Genomic DNA, 27,275 nt, shown 5'->3' on the forward strand with positions numbered 1-27,275 from the left:
TTGGTTATACAGAGGCTTGTATGATATTTTCATATCATCCACAGATTCAAGCTTGTATGGGATTTCACCCTCATAACCAATACCAACTCTCTTGTTCCCAGACACAACATATATCATAGAAGCTAGCTGACTTCTGCCAATACTTCTAGATAAGAACTTCCTGAAACTTAAATCATATTCTTTCAGAATATGATTCAGACTGGGAGTGGATTTTTCTGAATCAGAAGGAGATCCAACATTATTGGATAATTTTAAAACTTTTTCTTTTAATTCAGAATTTTCCAACTCAAGCTTCTTAGTTTCAAATTCGAATTGCTTTTTCAGCTTTTTGTATTTGATACTAAGATGAGCTTTTAATTCAAGAAGCTCTGTTAGACTAGAAACTAACTCTTCTCTAGATAGTTCAGAAAATACCTCTTTAGAATCTGATTCTGATATAGATTCTGATCCATCATCTTCTGTCGCCATCAGCGCAAAGTTTGCCTGCTCTCCTTCAGAGTCTGATCCTGATTCTGATTCAGAATCATCCCATGTTGCCATAAGACCTTTCTTCTTATGAAACTTCTTCTTGGGATTCTCCTTCTGAAGTTTTGGACACTCATTCTTGTAATGTCCAAGCTCATTGCACTCATAGCAGACAGCCTTCTTCTTGTCAGATCTTCTGTCACCAGAAGATTCTCCTCGTTCAAATTTCTTTGAACTTCTGAAGCCTCTGAACTTCCTTTGCTTGCTCTTCCAGAGTTGGTTCACCCTTTTGGAGATCATGGACAGTTCATCTTCTTCTTCAGATTCTGATTCTTCAGGATCTTCTTCTCTAGCCTGAAAAGCGTTAGTGCATTTTTTAACATTAGATTTTAATGCAATAGACTTACCTTTCTTCTGAGGTTCATTAGCGTCAAGTTCAATCTCATGACTCCTCAGGGCACTGATCAGCTCTTCCAAAGAGACTTCATTCAGATTCTTCGCAATCTTGAATGCAGTCACCATTGGGCCCCATCTTCTGGGTAAGCTTCTGATAATCTTCTTTACATGATCAGCCTTGGTGTAGCCTTTATCCAGAACTCTCAATCCAGCAGTTAGAGATTGAAATCTTGAGAACATCTTCTTAATATCTTCATCATCCTCCATCTTGAAGGCTTCATATTTCTGGATTAGAGCAAGAGCTTTAGTCTCCTTGACTTGAGCATTTCCTTCATGAGTCATTTTCAAGGACTCATATATGTCATGGGCCGTTTCCCTGTTAGATATCTTCTCATACTCAGCATGAGAGATAGCATTCAGCAAAACAGTCCTGCATTTGTGATGATTCTTGAAATCTTTCTTTTGATCATCATTCATTTCGCTTCTCGTGAGCCTTACACCAGTAGCTTTAACAGGATGTTTGTAACCATCCAGCAGAAGATCCCATAGATCAGCATCTAGACCAAGAAAGTAACTTTCCAGTTTATCTTTCCAGTATTCAAAGTTTTCACCATCAAATACTGGTGGTCTAGTATAACCATTGTTACCATTGTATTGCTCAGCAGAGCCAGATGTAGATGCAGCTGGATTTGTTGGAATTTCACCAGCCATCTTTTACTGAAGCGTTTTTCTCTTCCTGAATCTTTTCTAAACACGGTTAAGTGCTTGCACCTTAGAACCGGCGCTCTGATGCCAATTGAAGGATAGAAAAAACACTTAGAAAGGGGGGGGTTTGAATAAGTGTAGTCTTAAAAACTTGAACGATAAAAATAAATTGCACAGTTATTTTTATCCTGGTTCGTTGTTAACTAAACTACTCCAGTCCACCCCCGCGGCGTGATTTACCTCACCTGAGGATTTAATCCACTAATCGCAACAGATTACAATGGTTTTCCACTTAGTCCGCGACTAAGTCTTCTAGAGTATCCTGATCACAACCTGATCACTCCAGGAACAACTGCTTAGACACAAGCTAAGACTTTCTTAGAGTATCCTGACCACCACGTGATCACTCTAATTACAACTGCTTAGACACAAGCTAAGACTTCCTAGAGTATCCTGATCAACACTTGATCACTCTAGTTACTTACAAATTAATGTAATCAAATAAGAGTTTTACAATTCTTCTTAAAAGCTATAATCACAACAGTGATATTTCTCTTAACGTTTAAGCTTAATCTCACTAATATATTACAACAGCAATGTAGTGAGCTTTGATGAAGATGAAGTTTCTAAGCTTTGAATTGAACAGCGTTTCAGCAAGTTAATATTCACAGAATTTGGTTCAGAGTTGTTAACCTTGCTTCTCATCAGAACTTCATATTTATAGGCGTTTGAGAAGATGACCGTTGAGCGCATTTAATGCTTTGCGTGTTCCGTATAGCTTTGCATTTAATGTTTCACGCTTTTGTCAACTACCTCGAGCCTTGTTCACGCTGTGTCTACTGACGTTGCCTTTAATAGCTTCCAACGTTCCTTTTGTCAGTCAGCGTAGCCTGCCACCTGTACTTTCTTCTGATCTGATGTTTGTGAATAAAATATTTGAATATCATCAGAGTCAAACAGCTTGGTGCATAGCATCTTCTTGTCTTCTGACCTTGAAGTGCTTCTGAGCGTGATACCATGAGAACTTCAGTGCTTCTGCTTCTGACCTCAAGTTCTTCTGATGCTTCCATAGACCCATGTTCTGATTCTGCCTTGACCATCTTCTGATGTCTTGCCAGACCATGTTCTGATGTTGCATGCTGAACCTTCTGAGACAAAGCTTCTGAGCGCTGATTTGTGCATACTCTTTATATATTTCCTGAAATGGAAATTGCAATGTATTAGAGTACCACATTATCTTACACAAAATTCATATCCTTGTTATCATCAAAACTAAGAATATTGATCAGAACAAATCTTGTTCTAACAATATCATGGTTACTGACATCCATTTGTTGCATTATAGTCAAGAGAGAACTAGCAGTTAAAGGTGGTATAACCTGAGGGATATATTCTAATCCTCCACGAGGTTGACCCATTCAACCAAGGTTGCTTATGGTAAATCCCGATGCCATGTATTGATTGACATGCGAGACAACAACCATTGCATTATCTGCATACGTCGACGCGTTAATTTGTAGGCTTGCCATCAATGCAGTTGGCATGACATATGGATACTCCTTACCACCATGGGGAAGTGTGAAGCCTGGAAGTAATGGAGGCCGAGAACCTCCTATAATGGTTTGTGTAACAATGAGAATAATAGGAAAAATGGTTGGTTATGGCGGGGGTATCACCATATCTAGTGTCGTTGTCGAAACTAAAGTTTGACTCATGGAAGAAACAGTTTCTCTATCAGTTGTCGAATTAGCTTCCTCCACCAACCGTCGATCCGATTGGTTATGCTTCTACATTTAGAGTGTTGTTCTGGAGAGGAAGAACTCCTGAAGGGGATGAGTTATTTGATGATTGATGAGACATCTTAACAAGTTTGACACTCCTTAAACGCATAAACACTCAACGATTGAAACCATTTGCATGTATGAAGAACGTAAAACAAAAATAAAAGCAAATACACTCTCTACAAAAGTTTAATTTTGCACAAAAGTAGGTCCCAGCGCGTGTGCCAATTTTTTTACTGGTGTTTTTATTAAACAATCACAAATTTTAGTTCACTTGTAGGATCAAACTCGAAAATCCTAAATGATACTTTGCGTAAAATGTTTGAGAAAATGTAATGGTGCTGAAAGGATTTCTAATGTAAATAACAAAATAAATAGAGTAAAATTGCTTAAATTAACAAAAGCAAGAAAATGAGTAAACAACAAAAAAGCAATTGAAACGCTTAAATTGTAAATGGATCACAGATTCATACATTTATCACAAACTCGTTATTCCAGTGAATCAAATGTATAAGTCCTAAAGAGAATAAATGAATTGCAACCACTGATTAGAGAGTAAAAACTCGCTTATATACTAGGTACACTATCAACTAATAGCAACGACTAACTCTTCAAATTCTGACACGTATATTGTTATGTGGACTTTCGTCTTCTGATTTGTTTCCACGTGTCCTCATCACTTGACCCGCTTCAAATCGTCACTGTTGTATAAAACGTCTAAGTCATCTAATCACACTTAGCATTTTATATATATATATATATATATATATATATATATATATATATATATATATATATATATATATATATATATATATCTTATATTACACATTCATATCGAAATGCTAAGCTCAAAATTCCAGGCTAAGAGATACATACCTAAAGAACTGTGATATAATGATTAAGATATATTGCTCAAGTGGAAGATTGTTAGAATATTTTATTATTATTTTAATATATATATATATATATATATATATATATATATATATAAATTATTTTACAAATTAAGTGATAAAATAAAGTTAAAAGGCTAATTAGATTTCATTTAGAACTTAATTAATTAATTGGGTATGAACTCAAACATGAGTGAATGTCAGGATGACCCCTTTTAGAATAATGGGAACCTTAATTGGCCATCACTCTATTTATAGGCTCTGATCACCAGTACACCATACACAAACATATTATCTTTTCTTCCCATCTGAAGAGTATTCGAGACATTATGAGTATTGGTTAAGGAAGAACCACACAAGCCATTGGAGTGAGAGGGCATATCAAGTGAGAAATGGGTCCCTTATATGAGAGTGAGAGGAGTAATTATAAGCCATTGGATCAAAATTTATGACTAAGATTAAATAATGTTTTAAGTTATCACGTGATTTTGTTTCTATCTATCTATTTAATTGTGTTTTCTTTTAATAAAACATTTTCTCTTCCCTACTAAAGTCTTGCAATATTTTACTGATAGCCTCAACTTTTACTCTTCCATTCTAAAGCCTTGCATCTCTTCGCCTACTACCTGCAATTCAACTGCTACATTATTTTCATTTTGTTCCAATCTTCAACATTTTCGGTAAGTTTGTTTCCTCTTTCTCTCCATCTACTATTTTCTGTACTATTTTCATTTTAGTTATATTAGTGTTTTCTTTACTGTTTCCATGTTAGTAATATGCTAATATATATATATATATATATATATATATATATATATATATATATATATATATATATATATATATACACATGAAATGGAACAACACTTATTAATATTTTTTTTTGCAGTATATACTACTTTTGGAATATTAATATCTATTGTTTTGAAATACATATTAAGATGAATTTTTTGTTGTTATTTTTTGATTTTATTTACATGTATTTTGATATTTATTATAGGAATATTTGTATGGAAATGAGTGACGAAAGAGTTGATTTAGCATCGACATCAAAAAATTTAGATGATGTAGAAAACATGCCAGAAGAATGGATTCCTATGTGTGAAGATGAATTTGATTCTATAGAAGAAGGAGAGAACTTTTATAAAATGTATGCACATTCAGTTGGATTTAGCGTGCGTAATTCATCTCAAACAAGTGATAAAAACGAGGTGAAATGGAAGTATTTTTTATGTTCAAAAGAAGGATTTAAAGTAGAAAAACCGGTAACCTTACAGGGATTGGTTATTAGTGAAAATAGTTTGCCTAAAGTGAGAAAAAGAAAATTGACAAGGGAAGGATGCAATGCAAAAATTGCTTTTAAGAGGACAATAGATGGTAGATATGAAGTTGCAAAATTTTATGAAGGTCATACACATGCATTAGTCACACCTAGAAAGAAACAACTCCTAAGATCAGCAAGGAGTGTTAACAATGCTCACAAGGAATTATTGTTTTCTTGTAACAAAGCTAATGTGGGAACTTCCAAAGTTTACCAATTATTGAAAGAGCAAGTTGAGGGTTATGAAAATATAGGATGCACTCAAAGAGATTTTCAAAACTATTCAAGAAATTTGAAAGAATTGATCAAAGACTCAGATGCACATATGTTTATTGATAATTTTAGGAGAAAACATGAGATGAACCATTCATTTTTCTATGACTATGCGGTTGATGATGAAGGTAGGCTGAAATATGTATTTTGGGCTGATGGTATTTGTCGGAAAAATTACTCTTTATTTGGAGATGTGATTTCATTTGACACAACATACAGTACGAACAAGTATTGTATGATTTCTGCACCATTTACAGGTGTAAATCATCACCGTCAAAGTGTAACATTTGGAGCTGCATTCTTAGCTGATGAAAAAGTCGATTCATTTGTGTGGTTGTTTGAGTTATTTTTGAAAGCAATGGAAGGGCACAAACCTACTGTGATTATAACAGATCAAGACCCAGCTATGAAGATTTCAATAGAGAAGGTATTTAATGGTTCTTCACATAGATTTTGCATATGGCATATTTTAAAAAAAGTTTCAGAAAAGGTAGGCGTTTTCTTAAATGCCAACATTGATTTTAATAATCGTCTTAAGTCATGTGTTTGGAATTCAGAGACTCTTGAAGAATTTAAGTCAAGATGGAATAGTATTATTAGTGATTTTAAATTAGAGGAGAATGATTGGCTTTCTCAAATGTTTGATATTAGAAGTATGTGGATACCAGCCTATTTTAAAGATATATTTATGGCGGGAATTTTGAGAACAACCTCAAGATCAGAGAGCGAAAATTCATTCTTTGGAAATTACTTGAACAAGAACCTCAGCTTGGTGGAATTTTGGATGCGATTTGATTTTGCAATAGAGGCACAAAGGCATAAGGAACTTCTTGCAGATAATGATTCACTTCATTCTTTTCCAGAATTGAAGTTGCAAATGGATTTAGAGAAGCAAGGTAGAGAAGTATATACTCATGAAAACTTTTACATATTTCAGAGAGAGTTGTGGAGTGCATGTGTAGATTGTGGAATAGAAGGAAAGAAAGAGGAAGGTGAGAATTCATTGTTTTCTATAATAGATAACATTGTGGTAAATGGAAACAAATTGAGCAAATATAGAGAGGTTGTGTATCAACTTTCAAATTATATTGCACATTGTTCATGTAAATTGTTTGAGTCTGAAGGTATGCCCTGTCGGCATATTCTTTTTATATTGAAGGGAAAAGGTTTGAATAAAATACCAAGTCATTATGTTGTTAATAGATGGACGAAGTTAGCAACAAGTAGATCCGTTTTTGCTTCCGTTGAAAATGTGTTGGAGGACTGTTCTAAATTTGAAAGTGAAAGTAAGTTAATCTCAAATGCATGAGCACAATTTTTTAAATGCATGCATATGACTGGTACAAATAAGGAGAAATTGCTCCTCATTATAAATGATGGTGCTAGTACTGAATCAAAATTGGCTAAGATGAAGAATGATATTGCACCAACAACCTTAGATGAATTAGAGGTTTTCATCGGTTCTAATGTACCAAAAGAAATTGATATTTTTCCACCTGAACATTCAAATACCAAAGGATGTGGAAAACGAATCAAAGGGGGAAAAGAGAAAGCAATGGAACAACAAAAAAAGCGAACAAGATTTTGTAAAGCTTGTAGACAATTTGCGTATCATGATAGTCGCAACTGTCCCACAAAATCTTCATAATTTTTGGTAAGAAATATTTATATTTCAGCTTTATCTTTAGAGATTTACTTTATTGAAATGCTTAACTTTTCATATTACTTTTACTCAGGATCTGGTTGAAAATTTGGAGTCATAATGAAGAATTTTAATTTCTATCATGGATGAAGTAACTTGCTCTGTTGGATGAAGTAACTTGCTCTATTGATTGAAATAATTTGCTCTGTTGGATGAAGTAACTTCTTGTTTGTTGAAGTAACTTGCACGGTTGGATGAAGGATTTTAATTTGAAACTTTTGTCATGGATGTAATGGAGTTTAATTAGCTTTTTATTTTTGGAACTTTGTAATTTGTTTTTAATTTCTGGATGAAACTTTGTAGTTTATTCATTTTGAAGTTTATACTTAGAAAGTAAGAATATAATATTATTTAAGGTCTCTAAAATATGAGTGTGATTCATTCTTAGAGTGAAATTGTCAAGCATCTAATTATAAATTCCAGTAAGAACTAATTTTAAATTAGTTACAATGAGAACTAATTTGAAATTCATTATTAGAGTATGATTCATTGTTATAGTGAATTATAAATTCATTATAGGATTGTCAAACATCAATTTATAATGTGATTCGTTATTATTATGGTGTGATTCATTCTTATAGTAAAAACTAATTATAAATTCTTTCAGTTACAGTAAGAACATATTTTCTAGTTCTATTAACTAGTTTGTTTTAATATATAATTTTGGTGTGTTTATTAGGAATGTTATCAATGGCATAGTGATATTATTGATTGTAAAATAAAAGTTATTAAAGAGAGAGATAGAATAGGAGAGAGAAGAAAGAGTAAAAACAGTTAACGTAATAGAAGAGGAGAGAGAAGTAAGATTAAAAAAAAACAACTTCTTTAATGAACTTAAAACATAAGCACGTGACTCGCTTATTCATTTATTATAATCTCAACCATCCATTGTAATCTAAAAGCTAAAAAGAGACCCTCTCATTCTCACATAAGAAAGACTTTCTCATGATATATATATATATATATATATATATATGGTCAGGATCGAATGACACCTCTGATAAATATTTACCGCATATCCGTATAATAAAATCCACCGTAGGATTGAAATATATTATCATATAGATAATGTCTATAAAATTAAATTGAAATCGAAAATCATTTGATATTTCAACGAGATGTATAAAAACTAACGTACACACACACACACACACACATATATATATATATATATATATATATATATATATATATATATATATATATATATATATATATATATATATATATATATATATATATATTACACACCCTCTCTCACGGAGGAGAAAGTAGTAGTACATTAAATAAATTAGGTAATAGAGGCCCTAGGCCAAAAACTAGAAATTATTATCCTAGGCCTTCATTTGCTAAATTGCAATTTGAAGAAAGAGGTAGCTTTGTAGGAGATAACTACTCTGGAGAAGCTATAGTTTAATAGAATATAGATGGTGCTTCGGAACAACATATTTTGGATACCATTCAACAAATGACAATGGCTACTACAACTTTTAAAATTAGAAGGAATAGTGATAAGAAGTCCAAAGATATGATAGTCATGGGCTTTATTGGTCAATTAAAGGGTTGGTGGGATAACATCATTGTCCCAGATGATAAATTAAAAATTGATATGGCAGTTACTCTGAATCAATTAATGAACCTTTATTGCCCTACCATGTCTGATTATCTTTAGTAGAAAGACATGTTTCTTTCTAAACTCTACCTTAGATTTGATGGAGCGGCGAATTATTGGAAAGAAAGATTTATTAGTGGCTTACCTAAATTATTCGCTGAAAAGGTTAAAACCAATATTAAACAAAACTGTAATGGGACTGTTCCCTACAATGCTTTGTCTATGGGAGAAATTTCCAACTATATATTAGAAACATGTATACAAATATGTACTTATTATAAAATACAAAATAAAATTAAAAATGAAAAAATAAATAGTAAGCACGAAATGAGAATATTTTGTGAACAATATGGAGTTATCCCTATAAGGGCTCCCAGTAACCTCAAAGGAAAAACAGGAAAAAAGCAAGTTAGTAACAAAATAAAAACTTTTCATTACCATAACAAATATTATAAAAAAGATAATGAGGAATTTTATAATAAATTTTACAAAAGGAATTATGGTAAGAAACCACAGAGTAAAAGAACTTTGAAAAAACTCATAACAAAGATAAAGATGTAAAATGTTTTAAATGTAGTCATTTTGGTCATTACCCTAATAAATGCAATGTTAAAGAAAAAATTAATCAAATCAGTAACTTAGATATTTCTAATGAATTAAAAGAAAGCCTCATTAGCACTTTAGAAAATATTATGCTAAACAATGAGGATTCTTCATCTTCCGAAGAATCATTCTAAAAATCACCGTATGATGATGTTAATCAACTAAGTAGTTCAGAAGAGCCAGCCTCTGACTCTGATGAATGCTTTGGATTAGACTTTTGTAGTTGTAACAACTGTTCTAAAGGAATTAATGTCCTTACCAATAGTCAAGCTAATACATTAATCACCATATTAGATAAAATGCAAGACTCTAAAAGTAAAGAAGCTTTCATGCGTCAAATAAAAGATATTATTAACGATAACGACGTTCATAAAATAGAATTTAAAGATATTATGAAAATGTTTGAACCACCTAAAACAATTACTATTAACGATTTCAATAATGAAATAAAAATATTAAAGACTGAAATTAGATATCTAAAGGAACGTGTAGATAATTTAGAATTAAAATTCCTAGAGCTTCAAGGAAATTTTATTATTAGTCAAGAACAAAAGATTAGATCAACTGAGACTCCTTCAACATCAGATACTAATAATTTTGAGAATTACATAGATAATATTGGTAGGATTAAATCCCATCAATGGTATACAAGAGTATATCCCATATAAATTAAATAGATATAATAATGTTAGAAATGGATATAATAATTTCATTAAAGAAAAAAAGTATATCCCATATAAATCAAATAGATATAAAAAGAAAATAAATTAATTTTATTAATAAAGAAATTCATTTCAAAAGAATAGATGAACAATTACAATCTAAGAAAATTAAAGAAAAAAATTAAGGAAATACAAGACAAATTTGTTAAAGACCTTTGTTCAAACAACCTAACGCTTTTTGGAAAAGGAAAATTCTTGTTGTATCTTTACCTTACGAACTCAATTTTAAAGAAATTAATATACCAACCAAAGCTAGGCCAATTCAGATGCATCCCGCATATCAGAATTGACACCGAAAAATGAAGACGACTGCTACGGTATTCTAGATCTCTAAGAAGGATCTAGGATATTATTACCATGATAATATTACAATAATGTTATTAAATTTCAAGATAAGAGTTGTCTTTGTCCAACGTTAAAGTTATTTTGGCTTTTATGTCTAAAAAGAGATGAAGATAAGAAATCAATAAAGTTACTTTGGCTTTTATGCTTTAAAAGAGATGAAGATAAGAAGGGAATAAAGTTTCTTTGGAATTATCTGAAAATTGAGATGATATTATTGTCAGCTTTACAACTCAAAGGAATCTGCTACATTACTCATCTTAGTGTTGTTAAGTGTATTAAGAAGCCATGTTGATTTTTCCTTTTGCTTTTGGCCAACAATTAACCTTTACAGCTCAACAATTAACCTTTACAATCAATTAATCTAATTATTTTACACATTTTTTCTTCTTTATTATATCTATATGCATTTCTTAAACTATTGGATCATTTTTTCACATCCATTCTTAATGAATCCTTGAAATGGTTAAGTTACACATGATTAAAGGAGAAAGTTTATTCTTCATTGCAAACACTAAAAAATTGTGTTACGACATATTAGTCTAAAGTGATAAACTACAGTAATTAACTTCTGAATTGACAACACAAACAAACAGAAGTTTTAACTTCATTCTTGGCTTAAAAAAAAAAGAAGAAAATTTAAAGTTGTAATGTAACTTAGTACTCATTAGATTTTCAGTATCGTATCTACTGTTGGAGTATAAAGGCAATTAATTGAGGGATTGGAAATATCATCATTTGGCATAGTTATCGTCAGGTTCTGCCAGCATTGAAGTAAGATGGACATTGGTTTTTATGGAGGCAAAGCATTCAAGGCTGAAATTAATAGATCCAACTTTCAATTAAAGTGAGACCAGAGCATCATCACTCATAAGCCTTTGCATACTTTTGAGTATTTTGATTGAATACAAAAGAAGAATAGGAGAATGCTTTTAGGTTATAACTTGTGGTATAGTATAAACTTTAACATTATTGATAGAGAAATTTTTTCAAAATTAAAATAAAAGAAATTAAGTGAAAGGAAAGATTAAAAAAAAAATCTAAATCAATGTTTATCTATTTGATATAATGATTAATGACAGGGAAATGTAGACTCATCACATCATGTAGTAATCTTATTTTTTTTTTTTTGGGTAAGTAGTCTCTTTTAATTTAAGTAAGGATGACAACGGATTGGGTCGGATGCGAGTTTTGCATTACTCAAATCTGCATTCGAAATCGAACCCGAACCTAAAGGCTGTTTGGGTGGTAAAATAACACTCACGCCCATATTTGTTGGGTTCAGATTTTTTTATGCAAACCTGCAATAAAATTTATAAAATATTTTTTTCTACAATTTTCCTACAACTTTTCACAAAATATAATATATCGGGTGTGATTTCGGGTTTCGGATACGAGTTTCACACTATCCAAACCCGAATTCGAAATACCGGTGACACCCGAAGCCGAACCCAAACTCAATCAACTCAGATTTTCATCCGTTGACTCAAGTTCGAGTGCGGGTGGGACCCGCGAATTTGGGTCTGCTTGCCATCTCTACTTGTAAGTTTATTTTGATTGGATCCGCGTGATCGCCTTCTACAAATGATTTTTTTTTCTTCAATTTTTTCCTTCTTTTTTCTATTATAATGTGTAGAAGGTAAAATAAAATTTAAATATGAGATTAAATAAAATATAAAATAAATAATTATTGATATTTTTCTATGTATTCTTGCACTTTCTTTTGTGAAGGGTGTTAAAAGTATTTATTTTTTAATATTCACTCTTTTATTTAATAAAATCATGTGAATCTTATTTAATTTCAAAATGGAAGAACACATAAATATTCAATAAGGAAAAAATAGTTTGGATAGAGAGAATTAAAAACGATGTTCTCAGCATTACTTTTCATTTATCATTCTACCTATTCAAGAAAGAAAACATACCACCTCTCTTTAAGATGATCTTAATTATTTAAAAAATAAGGAAATATTCTATTATAAATGGCAAAACAACTGTGAGTTTAGTAACAATGCACTGTATCTGTTTTTTGTGAAAGAGTGTCAATAATCAGAGTTACTAGTTCATAGTCACTTGCATTAAACGATACTTAAATATTATCATCATTATCTTAAGAAATTGTATTATGAATATTTAAACTTGCAGACGGAGAATTTTATTAGAGCATTAAATAATAGTAGAATTGCACGATAGTAGATTTAAATTTGCAATGAATTTTATAGATACATCTCTGAGTTTTTTTTGAGATCCATCTTTAATTTTTTTTTTTATAAAATAAAAGTGTTTTACTTGCAATGTATTTATTAGTAAAATTTTAGGTGTGTTTAAAGATACATCTACAAACACAAAAAATATATTTTTCAAATTTTATGAATGTTAGTCGCACTATAAGAATGGAATGAACAACCTCCTACACAAACAAGAGTTTTAACCGGCACTTCGCACTTGTAAGGTCAAAAAGTAATAGATTAAAATCACTATACTAAATATATTTTATAAAAAGATATACAACAACAATAAAGCCTTATCACATTAAATATAGATGGTTATAGATTACATAGATGAATATTTATCATAATATTCTATTTAATACAATGTTTTTATTTAAATTGTTAATATTAAAATTTTCTTAATATTTTTTTTTGTTTTTCTAGATCTTCTCATTCTTCAAATTTTTTGAGTTCTTTCCATTAGATTCGTTATTCTTATCATAAAGTTTACATATCTTCTCTTTACATGACCAAACCACCTAAATATATTTTCCACAATTTTCTTTACTATAGATGTTACCCCAACATTCTAAAATTTTCATTTCTAATCCTATTATGTCAAGTCTTATCACACATCTAACGCAACATCTTCATCCATGCTACACTAACTTTATTCTTGTGTTCGATCTTAACCAACTGACATTCTGTCTCGTACAATATCGCAAGTCTTATTGTAGTTTGAAACCCTTCTCAATTTCAGTCACACGGTTTGAATTCGATGATTTACATCATTTTCTATTTCTCTATCGTTTTTGTATTATGGACCTAGGATATTTAAATCGTGTGATTTGAGGGATGATATGGTCTTCAATTTTCAACTTCAAATTAGACACGCTTATTTCTTTTGTTCAACTTAATTACATTCCATATACTTCGTCTTACTTATGCTTAGGTGAAAACCATGTGTTTCTAAAGCTCATCTCTAAGTCTCTAACTTCTCATTTAGATCCGCACTCTCAAATATGTCCGCCCGTTCCTCTTTTTTGTGGATTTTTGCGGGACGAGTCTAAACGGAGTGGGCATGCCCGTTTGCCACCCCTACTTGTAATGACCTAGACTTGATTTTTTCATGATTATTATTCATGAAAGTATATCACATTATAAGAATCTCTCCCAAATAAATTGAAGCTTTTTTTGAGGTGACATTAATTATAAATGAATTTTTAAGTGTCAATTTTCCTAAAACAAACACAACATAAATCTAGGCATATGATTGAAATGATGCCTAATGTTTTGCATCGACTTCTTCTATAACACATAAAATATCTGAAAAGTTTTGTTCCATTTCAAATAAATAAATTTTTTTTTTTGAATTTTTTGATCAAAACACATATATTAATATATTTTTTAAGAGACCGAAACAACATAAACATAGGCCAATGCGTCGTATTTTGATAAATTTTGTAAAGGATTTCTATGACAACGAATAGAGAAAAGTTGCAAAGTTTCATAGCATTACCACGGTCCTTCAATCTATTTTGATCTTTTGAGTGTCAAGTGTTAAAAGAAGTAAAAAATAATGGAAACATATGTCTATGCATCACATTCTTATCTAATTTTTTTTCTAGGATTTTCATGAAGGATAGAAAAACACTTAGAAAGGGGGGGTTTGAATAAGTGTAGTCTTAAAAACTTGAACGATAAAAACAAATTGCACAGTTATTTTTATCCTGATTCGTTGTTAACTAAACTACTCCAGTCCACCCCCACGGAGTGATTTACCTCACCTGAGGATTTAATCCACTAATCGCAACAGATTACAATGGTTTTCCACTTAGCCCACGACTAAGTCTTCTAGAGTATCCTGATCACAACCTGATCACTCTAGGAACAAATGCTTAGACACAAGCTAAGACTTTCTTAGAGTATCCTGACCACCACGTGATCACTCTAATTACAACTGCTTAGACACAAGCTAAGACTTCCTAGAGTATCCTGATCAACACTTGATCACTCTAGTTACTTACAAATTAATGTAATCAATTCTAAGAGTATTACAATTGCTTATGAAAAGCTATAATCACAACAGTGATATTTCTCTTAACTTTTAAGCTTAATCTCACTAATATATTACAACAGCAATGTAGTGAGCTTTGATGAAGATGAAGTTTCTGAGCTTTGAGTTGAACAGCGTTTCAGCAAGTTTTTCAGAATAAGTTCGTTCAGAATTGTTAACCTTGCTTCTCATCAGAACTTCATATTTATAGGCACTTGAGAAGATGACCGTTGGGAGCATTTAATGCTTTGCGTATTCCGTACAGCATTGCATTTAATGTTTCACGCTTTTGTCAACTACCTCGAGCCTTGTTCACGCTGTGTCTACTGAAGTTGCCTTTAATAGCTTCCAACGTTCCTTTTGTCAGTCAGCGTAGCCTGCCACCTGTACTTTCTTCTGATCTGATGTTTGTGTATACAACGTTTGAATATCATCAGAGTCAAACAGCTTGGTGCATAACATCTTCTTGTCTTCTGACCTTGAAGTGCTTCTGAGCGTGATACCATGAGAACTTCAGTGCTTCTGCTTCTGATCTCAAGTTCTTCTGATGCTTCCATAGACCCATGTTCTGATTCTGCTTCGACCATCTTCTGATGTCTTGCCAGACCATGTTCTGATGTTACATGCTGAACCTTCTGAGTCAAAGCTTCTGAGCGCTGATTTGTGCATACTCTTTATATATTTCCTGAAAAGGAAATTGCAATGTATTAGAGTACCACATTATCTCACACAAAATTCATATCCTTGTTATCATCAAAACTAAGAATATTGATCAGAACAAATCTTGTTCTAACAATCTCCCCCTTTTTGATGATGACAAAAACATATATAAATGATATGAATTTGCGATCAGAAAGAGCAGACGGCTAAAGACAATTTACACAGCTATAGCATAAGCATGTGAATATGTCTCCCCCTGAGATTAACAATCTCCCCCTGAGATTAATACTAGAAGAATTTTATGAATAAAAGACTTCCCTGAGTATTTCAGTAGAGACGTTCACAGTGCTTGATCTTCAGAACATTCATGACTTCTGATTTCTGCTTCCATAGGACAGCTTCAGAACACTGAATTTCTTTAGATCCTCAGAACATTCACAGCTTATGACTTCTGCTTCCATCGGACAGCTTCAGAACTTGAATTTCTTTGATCTTCAGAACATTCCCAGCTTCTAACTTCTGCTTCCATCGGACAGCTTCAGAACTTGAATTTCTTTGATCTTCAGAACATTCCCAGCTTCTGATTCTTGCTTCCATTGGGACAGCTTCAGAGCTTGAATTTCTTCTTACATCACTTCATGCTAGATTGTATCAGAACATTGTTGAATGTACCAAAGCATCATCAGAGCATCTCTACATCCTGAAATGTTACAGAACAAAACTAAACGACAAAAGTCAGCATGAGTGAGTCAAAACATAGAATATGTTTTAGAACACATAATATGTATCAGAGCCATATAGAATGTGTCAGAACAAATAGACATAATGTTTCAGATCATATTCTATCATCAGAATATCTGAACATTCTTCCTTCTTGCTTCTGATTCTGATTCTGAAGCTTCATAGCACTCAGCTTGCTTCAAGAATCCATAGCATTCATCTTGTTGCTTCTCATGTTGATCTTTAAAGAGAATCTTCAATTCCTGCAACAGCACAACTTAAAGCATAGAACTTTGCAAGTTCTGTTAGTAATGTGGGGCCTTTTTACCCGGTAACTGATAATATTAATCAGATCATTTATCATATATTTTCTCCCCCTTTTTGTCATAACATCAAAAAGAATATAAAATATTCAGATGTAGAAAACGACAAAGGAAAGAAACAGAATCAAACTTTTCATTGATTAAGCAAACAGAATTACAAAAGATGTATGCAGAAAACAGATGCAACAAGGAAAGAAAACTACAAAGACTTAAGGACTACAACCCTAGCTTAGACATAATCTTAGCTAACATATCATGAATCCCTGCGGTGTTCTCAGTTTGTCTAGCCATGAAAGCTTAAAACTCTGCATGCCTGTCCAGACTAGAACCTCCACTGTAAGAGAATGCATGAATTCAAGGAGGAAGTGAGAGACAGTTCACAGGAAGAGAGCTAATGTCTCAAACGAGGCTTTCCCTTAACATAGAAGTCAAGAACATGATCCTTAACATCATCCAATATCTCAAGAAAGTCTTCTTCCTTTGGATAAATGTTGATAACAACATCACATAAGAGATCTGACTTGAGACTTCTTGGAGTCTTGAGAGATCCGTCTTGAAATCAATGTCAGCGATCCCCGAGATTTGTTTCTCAACCTGGAACCATACAACCCTTCTAGCCGTTCTATTCAAATAGATCGACCACCCTTGAGTCTTCGTCTTCGTTTTTGGTTTGAAACCATAAGCACCCAAGTCATCAGAGTCCACAGAAGATTTACACAAAACTTCCATTTCCGATGGAGGAATGTAGCGAGTTTTCAGTGGAGAAACCTCTTGAGAGGAACTTGAAGACGGATTCATGGTGAATGCTACGTTGAAGATGAATAAACTAGGGTTTATGCAAAATGCAGATAAAGAGAGAGAGAGAGAGAGAGAGAGAGAGAGAGAAATAAATAGAGGGAAAAGAAACGTTTGAAGAGTATAAAAAGAAACTGAAATGATGAATGGCATTTAATGTTACATGACGTGAGGAGAGATAATAATGACAAAAGAAGTGATTAGCACAGTTACCTAAGTAGGCGTCCCCTCAACTGCACGCACGCTTGTCCAGAATTAGTGAACACGTGTTTACCATCTGGATAGCCAGTTACAACTGTTTTACCTTTAAAGAGATTCTGAGTCAACTTAGACAATGAAACGTTAGTAATAACAGAATCACAACTTCTAATTGATTACAAATAGAACTTCTTATAAAAGACTAATCCAATCTCATTTCAGAAGATACTCATACATAAGATCTTCTCATCTTCTCATTCTGGGCATAAATCCATACTGATATTCTTCAGAATGAACTTAAACCTATCTTCAGCAAGGGGTTTTGTAAAGATATCAGCCCATTGATGGTCTGTATCCACAAAGTTTAAAGATATAACACCCTTCTGAACATAGTCCCTTATGAAATGATGTTTAATCTCAATATGTTTAGCTTTTGAATGTAAGATAGGATTCTTAGATAAACATATAGCAGAAGTATTATCACAGAAAATAGGAATGTTACTCTCATATATATGATAATCTTCTAGCTGACTTCTCATCCAGAGCATTTGTGTGCTACATCCAGCAGCAGCAACATATTCTGCTTCTGTTGTTGAGAGGGCAATAGTAGCTTGCTTCTTGCTGTACCATGAGATCAGATGACTTCCAAGAAATTGACAACTTCCAGAAGTGCTCTTTCTTTCTATTATATCTCCAGCATAGTCAGCATCACAGAATCCTACTAAGTTGTAATCTTTGGATCTTCTGTAAACTAAACCAACATTAGTAGTACCTTTCAGATACCTCAGAATTCTCTTAACCGCAGTTAAATGAGATTCTCTCGGATCTGATTGGAATCTAGCACACAAGCAAACACTGAAGAGAATGTCAGGTCTAGAAGCAGTTAGGTATAGAAGAGATCCAATCATACCTCTGTACAACTTCTGATCTACCTTCTTACTTACCTCGTCCTTACCTAGGACACATGTTGGATGCATAGGAGTTTTGGCTTCTTTGCTTTCAGAAAGATTAAACTTCTTCAGAAGTTCTTTCACATACTTCGTTTGATGAACATAGGTTCCATCAGAAGTTTGGTTGATTTGAATCCCAAGGAAATACTTGAGTTCACCCATCATGTTCATCTCAAACTCAGCCTGCATAGACTCAGCAAACTCCTTTCCAAGTGTAGCATTAGATGTTCCAAAGATAATATCATCAACATATATTTGACAAATTAAAATATCCTTTTTAAATGTTTTACAAAAGAGAGTAGTGTCCACTTTTCCTCTAGTGAAACCATTTTCCAGAAGGAAAAAACTTAAACGTTCATACCAAGCTCTAGGAGCTTGTTTCAATCCGTATAATGATTTCTTTAATTTAAAAACATGATTTGGAGACATGGAGTCTTCAAAACCAGGAGGTTGATGGACATAAACTTCTTCATCTATGTAACCATTTAAGAAGGCACTTTTAACATCCATCTGATAAAGAGTGATGTTGTGTTGAGTGGCAAAAGAAATTAATAGACGAATAGATTCTAACCTGGCCACTGGTGCAAAGGTTTCTGTATAGTCAATCCCTTCTTGCTGACTATAACCCTGAGCCACCAGTCTGGCTTTGTTTCTTACCACTTCACCTTTCTCACTCAGCTTGTTTCTGAAAACCCATTTTGTTCCTATAATATTGAATCCTTTAGGTCTTGGAACAAGATCCCAAACATCATTCCTTGTAAACTGATTTAACTCTTCTTGCATGGCAATTATCCAGTCTGTATCTTCTAGAGCTTGATCAACAGAAGTTGGCTCGATCAGAGAAACCAGACCTAATTGACATTCAGCATTGTTCTTGAGGAATGCTCTTGTTCTGATAGGATCATCTTTCTTTCCAAGGATCACATCTTCTGAATGAGCTGAGGCAAGTCTAGGTGATCTTCTGACTGTTGGTTCTTCAGAAATCCTGAGATTCTCTAAAGATGCAGCAACTTGATCTTCTGATCCATTGCTTCTGAGACTGCCAGCTTCTGCAGCTTTGCTTCTTGGTTCTACTGCTTCTGATATATCAATATCAAAATCTGCAAAATTCTCAAACTGCTTTGGTTTTTCAAGACCAAGCTTATCATCAAACCTGATATTGATTGATTCTTCTACAATCAATGTTTCAGTATTGTATACTCTGTAGCCTTTAGAGCGTTCAGAATATCCAAGAAGGAAACACTTTTCTGCCTTAGAATCAAACTTACCAAGATGATCTTTAGTGTTCAGAATAAAACAAACACATCCAAAAGGATGAAAATATGAAATGTTGGGCTTTCTGTTCTTCCACAATTCATAAGGAGTCTTATTTAGAATAGGTCTGATAGAGATTCTATTCTGAATATAACACGCAGTGTTTATTGCTTCTGCCCAGAAATGCTTAGCCATATTGGTTTCATTGATCATGGTTCTGGCCATTTCTTGTAGAGTCCTATTCTTTCGCTCTACAACTCCATTTTGCTGTGGAGTTCTAGGACAAGAGAAATCATGGGCAATACCATTTTCTTTAAAGAACTCTTCAAAGAATCTGTTCTCAAATTCGCCACCATGATCACTTCTGACCTTTATGATTTTGCACTCTTTCTCAGATTGGATCTGAGTGCAGAATTCAAAGAACACTGAATGAGACTCATCCTTGTGTTTCAAGAACTTTACCCATGTCCAGCGGCTATACTCATCAACGATGACTAATCCATATTTCTTTCCTCTGACAGATGCTGTTTTGACTGGGCCAAACAGATCAATGTGCAAGAGTTCTAACGGCCTTGAGGAAGAAACAACATTCTTAGACTTGAATGCAGGTTTGGAGAACTTGCCCTTCTGACATGCTTCACAAAGAGCATCTGATTTGTATTTCAGATTTGGGAGTCCTCTGACCAGATTTAGTTTGTTAATCTGAGAAATCTTTCTCAAACTAGCATGTCCTAATCTTCTGTGCCAGACCCATTGCTCTTCAGAAACAGACATAAGACACGTCACCTTCTGATTCTTAAGATCCTGAAGATCTGTCTTATAAATGTTGTTCTTTCTCTTGCCTGTAAATAGGATTGAGCCATCCTTCTGACTTATAGCCTTGCAAGACTTTTGATTGAAGATTATATCATAACCATTGTCACTTAATTGACTTATGAACAATAAGTTATGCGTTAATCCTTCTACAAGAAGTACATTAGTTATGGAAGGAGAGTTACCAAGACTTATGGTTCTAGAGCCAATGATTTTGCCCTTCTGATCTCCTCCAAACTTGACTTCTCCACCTGGTTTAAGCACCAGGTCTTGGAATGTAGACCTTCTTCCCGTCATGTGTCGCGAGCACCCAGAGTCCAGGTACCATGACATTTTGCTTTTTGTCCTCTTTGCCGCCAAGGATATCTACAACAGAAATTATCTTCTCCTTAGGTACCCACAATTTCATGGGTCCTTTCTTGTTAGTTCTCCTCAAGTTCTGATTGAACTTGGGTTTAGCAAAATATTTAACAGGAGGAACAACATGATATTCTTTAGGTTTGTCAGCATGATATTTCTTAGGATGTGTCACATGCTTCTTGGTGTGAACAGTGTTAAACTTCTGTGCATGTGAAGTGAGCCTAATATCATGTGCATGGCCATATTTGAACTGATCATACAATGGCTTGTATGTGATCTTCAGATCATCAATAGGTTCAAATTTATGTGAGGTATCACCCTCATAGCCAAAACCAAACCTTCTGTTTCCAGAAACACCATATATCATAGAAGCAAGATGACTTCTGCCAATACTTCTAGATAAGAACTTTCTGAAGCTCGAGTCATATTCTTTCAGAATATGATTCATGCTAGGAATGGATTTTTCTGTTTCAGAAGGAGATCCACTATCTTTGGATAGATTTAAAACTTTTTCCTTCAGTTCAGAATTTTCCACTTCCAGCTTCTTAGTTTCAAATTCAAACTGCTTCTTCAGCTTTTTGTATTTGATACTAAGATGAGCCTTGAGTTCCAGAAGTTCTGTTAAACTGGAAACTAACTCTTCTCTAGATAGTTCAGAAAATACCTCTTCAGAATCTGATTCTGATGTAGATTCTGATTCATCATCTTCTGTAGCCATCAGCGCGAAGTTGGCCTGCTCTCCTTCAGAGTCTGATTCTGATTCTGATTCAGAATCATCCCATGTTGCCATAAGACCTTTCTTCTTGGGATTCTCCTTCTGAAGTTTTGGACACTCGTTCTTGTAATGTCCAGGCTCATTGCACTCATAGCAGACAGCCTTCTTCTTGTCAGATCTTCTGTCACCAGAAGATTCTCCTCGTTCAAATCTCTTTGAACTTCTGAAGCTTCTGAACTTCCTTTGCTTGCTCTTCCAGAGTTGGTTTACCCTTCTGGAGATCATGGACAGCTCATCTTCTTCTTCAGATTCTGATTCTTCAGGATCTTCTTCTCTAGCCTGAAAAGCGTTAGTGCATTTTTTAACATTAGATTTTAATGCAATAGACTTACCTTTCTTCTGAGGCTCGTTTGCATCCAGCTCTATTTCATGGCTTCTCAAGGCACTGATAAGCTCTTCCAAAGAAACTTCATTCAGATTCTTGGCAATCTTGAATGCAGTCACCATTGGACCCCATCTTCTGAGTAAGCTTCTGATAATCTTCTTTACATGATTAGCCTTGGTGTAGCCTTTGTCCAGAACTCTCAATCCAGCAGTTAAAGTTTGAAATCTTGAGAACATCTTCTCAATATCTTCATCATCCTCCATCTTGAAGGCTTCATATTTCTGGATTAGAGCAAGAGCTTTAGTCTCCTTGACTTGAGCATTTCCCTCATGGGTCATTTTCAATGACTCATATATATCATGGGCAGTTTCCCTGTTAGATATCTTCTCATACTCAGCATGAGAGATAGCATTCAGCAAAACAGTCCTACATTTAAGATGATTCTTGAAAAGCTTCTTTTGATCATCATCCATTTCTTGCCTTGTAAGCCTTACGCCACTGGCTTTCACTGGATGTTTGTAACCATCCATTAGAAGATCCCATAGTTCACCATCTAGACCAAGAAAGTAACTTTCCAGTTTATCTTTCCAGTATTCAAAGTTTTCACCATCAAATACTGGTGGTCTAGTATAACCATTGTTACCATTGTATTGCTCATCAGAGCCAGATGTAGATGCAGGTGGATCTGTTGGAATTTCACCAGCCATCTTTTACTGAAGCGTTTTTCTCTTCCTGAATCTTTTCTAAACATGGTTAAGTGCTTGCACCTTAGAACCGGTGCTCTGATACCAATTGAAGGATAGAAGAACACTTAGAAAGGGGGGGTTTGAATAAGTGTAATCTTAAAAACTTGAACGATAAAAACAAATTGCACAGTTATTTTTATCCTGGTTCGTTGTTAACTAAACTACTCCAGTCCACCCCCACAGAGTGATTTACCTCATCTGAGGATTTAATCCACTAATCGCAACAGATTACAATGGTTTTCCACTTAGCCCACGACTAAGTCTTCTAGAGTATCCTGATCACAACCTGATCACTCTAGGAACAAATGCTTAGACACAAGCTAAGACTTTCTTAGAGTATCCTGACCACCACGTGATCACTCTAATTACAACTGCTTAGACACAAGCTAAGACTTCCTAGAGTATCCTGATCAACACTTGATCACTCTAGTTACTTACAAATTAATGTAATCAATTCTAAGAGTATTACAATTGCTTATGAAAAGCTATAATCACAACAGTGATATTTCTCTTAACTTTTAAGCTTAATCTCACTAATATATTACAACAGCAATGTAGTGAGCTTTGATGAAGATGAAGTTTCTGAGCTTTGAGTTGAACAGCGTTTCAGCAAGTTTTTCAGAATAAGTTCGTTCAGAATTGTTAACCTTGCTTCTCATCAGAACTTCATATTTATAGGCACTTGAGAAGATGACCGTTGGGAGCATTTAATGCTTTGCGTATTCCGTACAGCATTGCATTTAATGTTTCACGCTTTTGTCAACTACCTCGAGCCTTGTTCACGCTGTGTCTACTGAAGTTGCCTTTAATAGCTTCCAACGTTCCTTTTGTCAGTCAGCGTAGCCTGCCACCTGTACTTTCTTCTGATCTGATGTTTGTGTATACAACGTTTGAATATCATCAGAGTCAAACAGCTTGGTGCATAGCATCTTCTTGTCTTCTGACCTTGAAGTGCTTCTGAGCGTGATACCATGAGAACTTCAGTGCTTCTGCTTCTGATCTCAAGTTCTTCTGATGCTTCCATAGACCCATGTTCTGATTCTGCTTCGACCATCTTCTGATGTCTTGCCAGACCATGTTCTGATGTTGCATGCTGAACCTTCTGAGTCAAAGCTTCTGAGCGCTGATTTGTGCATACTCTTTATATATTTCCTGAAAAGGAAATTGCAATGTATTAGAGTACCACATTATCTCACACAAAATTCATATCCTTGTTATCATCAAAACTAAGAATATTGATCAGAACAAATCTTGTTCTAACATTTCAATAACAAAAAATAGAAAGGATTTACAAAGTCCCGTATCATTATGAAAATACCTTAATTTATTTGGATTTGTTTCTGCCTCTTTAAAAAACATTTATAAGTGTTACAATTGATAAATCAAGTGAAATTGAAACTTATTTGAAATGCCACAAAACTTAGTAGAGACTTTCAATGTATTACGAGAGAAATTCTTACAAAGTATTAGGTCAAAATTCAATCATACATCAAAGTTTGCGTTGTTTGAGTTTCATGAAAAATCTGCGTCTAAAAATTCATATTTAATTTACCACATAAAAAAATTAATTTTTGTGGGAGTAATTCTTATAATGTGATAAACTTTCAAGCTAAAAATCACGAAAAAGATTAAAGTCTAGGTCATTATAAACATCTCCTAAGGATGAAAAAAAGGGAAGAATAATGTGTTTGAATTAGCAGGGATTAGCTACAGATCAACTATCCTTTATGGGTTTATGTATTATGTTCTTCTTAGCGAAGAATTTAATGACAAACTTATCGTCACTATTACGTTAATTAGTATTAGTAATATAAATGGTAATAAATTGCCATGTGGCAAGCAAGGTTAGCATCTTTGCCACACTAACATTATCACTTGTACGTCCAATCACCAAAAATCTTCCACGAGTCATACACATTTCTATTAACAGGTGTTAATATGAGGAACCAGAAATATGAATGTAAAATATTACAAGGAGATTTGTTTGAAGGAAAATTTTCGTAAAACTAAAAAGGTGCAAGAATTTAACACAATTGATTTCACGATCTAACTATCCACTTCACGATCTATCCCAAGTTAAAGCCTAAGAACTCCACCTTTTAAAAACTTGGTGGTAATCACTTTGAAGCCTCACACACTTTTTCTTGCTTTCCCTTAAATTAGGAAAGAAAATCTCACATGCAAGCACTCACGAAGACACAAGCTTTCTTCTCTCCTTTCATTATTTTCTTTCAAGGCTCACACTCTATTTCCTTTGCTCTCTGAAGTTTCAAAATTTTCAAAGAGAAGAATGAGGCTCTCTTCTTACATTTTGGTTTATATATATAACTCAAGGTGAAATACTATTGTATCCTTGCCACTTAAAGCTTAATTGATTACTAATCTTGCTAATTAGTCCTAATCACTTCCACTAATCCATACTATCCAGTATTAATTTTCTACTACTAGGTGTTAAGAATGATTAGAGGAATTTTAGGATATTAGAAAGACTCAAATGATATTTTTAAAAGATATAGGACCAAAATAAACCCGACTAAAAGATACGAGACGAAAAAAAATATTAAACTTTTTTTTCATAGGAACATCATAAAGTTAAGGGTTAAATAAGTTTTTAGTCCCTGTAAATATGACACTTTTCAATTTTAGTCCCTACAAAATTTTTCTTCGAACTTTGGTCCCTGTAATATTTTCCGTCCCCATTATTAGTCCCTCCCGTTAGATTCCACTAACGGAGAGTGACGTGTAACGCATACGTGGATTTTATTTTATTCTGATTCGCCAGCGTGGATATGATAAGGGTAAACTCACTTAAACAAATACTCACCCACAGATTAACCATTTCGTTTTCACTCAAGCTCTCCTCTATTCAACTGCAAACCCTAGATAAAGCATCATCTTCCAACATCGTGGTCCCAACATCCCAGACAAGAAGCTTCTTTGTGGTCCTAAAACGAAGCACCTTATGGTCCCAAAACGAAGCCTAGTGGAGCTGATTCGTTCGTTCGACTTTACATGGACCAGGTATGTGAATGGTTCATCTTTTTTCGACTTCTTGCTATTTTCTAATGATAGTGGTTGTTAAACAAACATTAACTTCTATAGGACACAAATTTTGATTATTATGTCGTATCTGTTGAGTACAACATATGTACTTTTATTGTTGTTTTTTGTTGCCCTAATTAGAAATTGAATTAAGTATTTTGTTGCCCTAACAGGAAATGTCTAAGTTTAAAGTAATTTTCTACACAAGGGGCAAGTTTGTAAAAGACCCTAAACCGAAATATGATAGTGGGGAAATGTATGCTTTTAGTGGTCAAGATGTTGACTATTGGTCTTTCTTTGAGGCCTGTGATTTAGTGAAGAGTATTGACCCTGAGTTTGATTTTAAGATGGTTAAGATGTGGTGGAAACATGAAGAAGGATCGTTTGAAGCTGATTTAAAACCATTCAGAGATGATGGAGATTTTGCTGAGTTGGCTGCTTATGCTATTGGTCATGAAACTGAATTTGAGATATATTGTGAGCCAAAACCAGATGAAGGAGAGCTGACTTTTATGGACTCTGTTAGGCAAAAAGGGAAGGGTAAGTCTTGTGCATCAGAGAAAGAACCATTAGCTGAATGCAGTGGAGATTCAAGTGATGAGTCTATCAAGGATGTACATTTTGATGACAGTGAGGAAGAAAGGATGAATGGGTTTGAAGATGACTTTGAGGAAGTAGTTGGTGTAGGTAAAACTAGTGAAATTAGGAGTCCACTTGTTACAAACAATATTGTCCCTAATGAACCAGACAATAACATATTTATTACAGATGAGATGGGCAAGGCATATGTAATTGAGGAGGAATACATGACAGATGAATTGGATAGTGGAGCTGGTGATGAAAGTGGTGATGATAGACCATGTGTTATAAGGTTCAATGCAGAAGAATCTTTCACTAAAGATTTTGTTTTTAAAGTTGGAATGGAGTTTCGTTCACTTAGGCAGTTTAAAGATGCTATACTAGAGCACAATGTTTTTAATGGGAGGGAAGTTAAGTTTGAAAAGAATGATGCCAATAGATGTAGGGTTGTGTGTAAGGATAAGGAGAAGTGTGACTACACTGTGCTATGTAGTAGAGTCCTAACATCCACTACTTTTAGGATTAAAACCTTGTATTCTAAGCACAAGTGTGGAAGACAATTCTTTATTAGATGTGCTAAAGCTGATTGGGTGGCTAAGGTAATTGTGGATGGGTTGAAGAACAACACAAAGATGAAGTTGAATGATGTGG

At 33.8% G+C, this 27,275-nt stretch overlaps 1 pseudogene; it reads left to right on the forward strand.

The window, feature by feature from the left end:
• Positions 1 to 5,259: 5,259 nt before the first annotated feature.
• On the forward strand, positions 5,260 to 7,485 carry LOC131615210 (protein FAR1-RELATED SEQUENCE 5-like; annotated as a pseudogene).
• Positions 7,486 to 27,275: the final 19,790 nt, after the last annotated feature.

The sequence above is a fragment of the Vicia villosa genome, linkage group LG6, assembly GCF_029867415.1.
Source record: "Vicia villosa cultivar HV-30 ecotype Madison, WI linkage group LG6, Vvil1.0, whole genome shotgun sequence".
NCBI classification, from domain to species: Eukaryota; Viridiplantae; Streptophyta; class Magnoliopsida; order Fabales; family Fabaceae; genus Vicia; species Vicia villosa.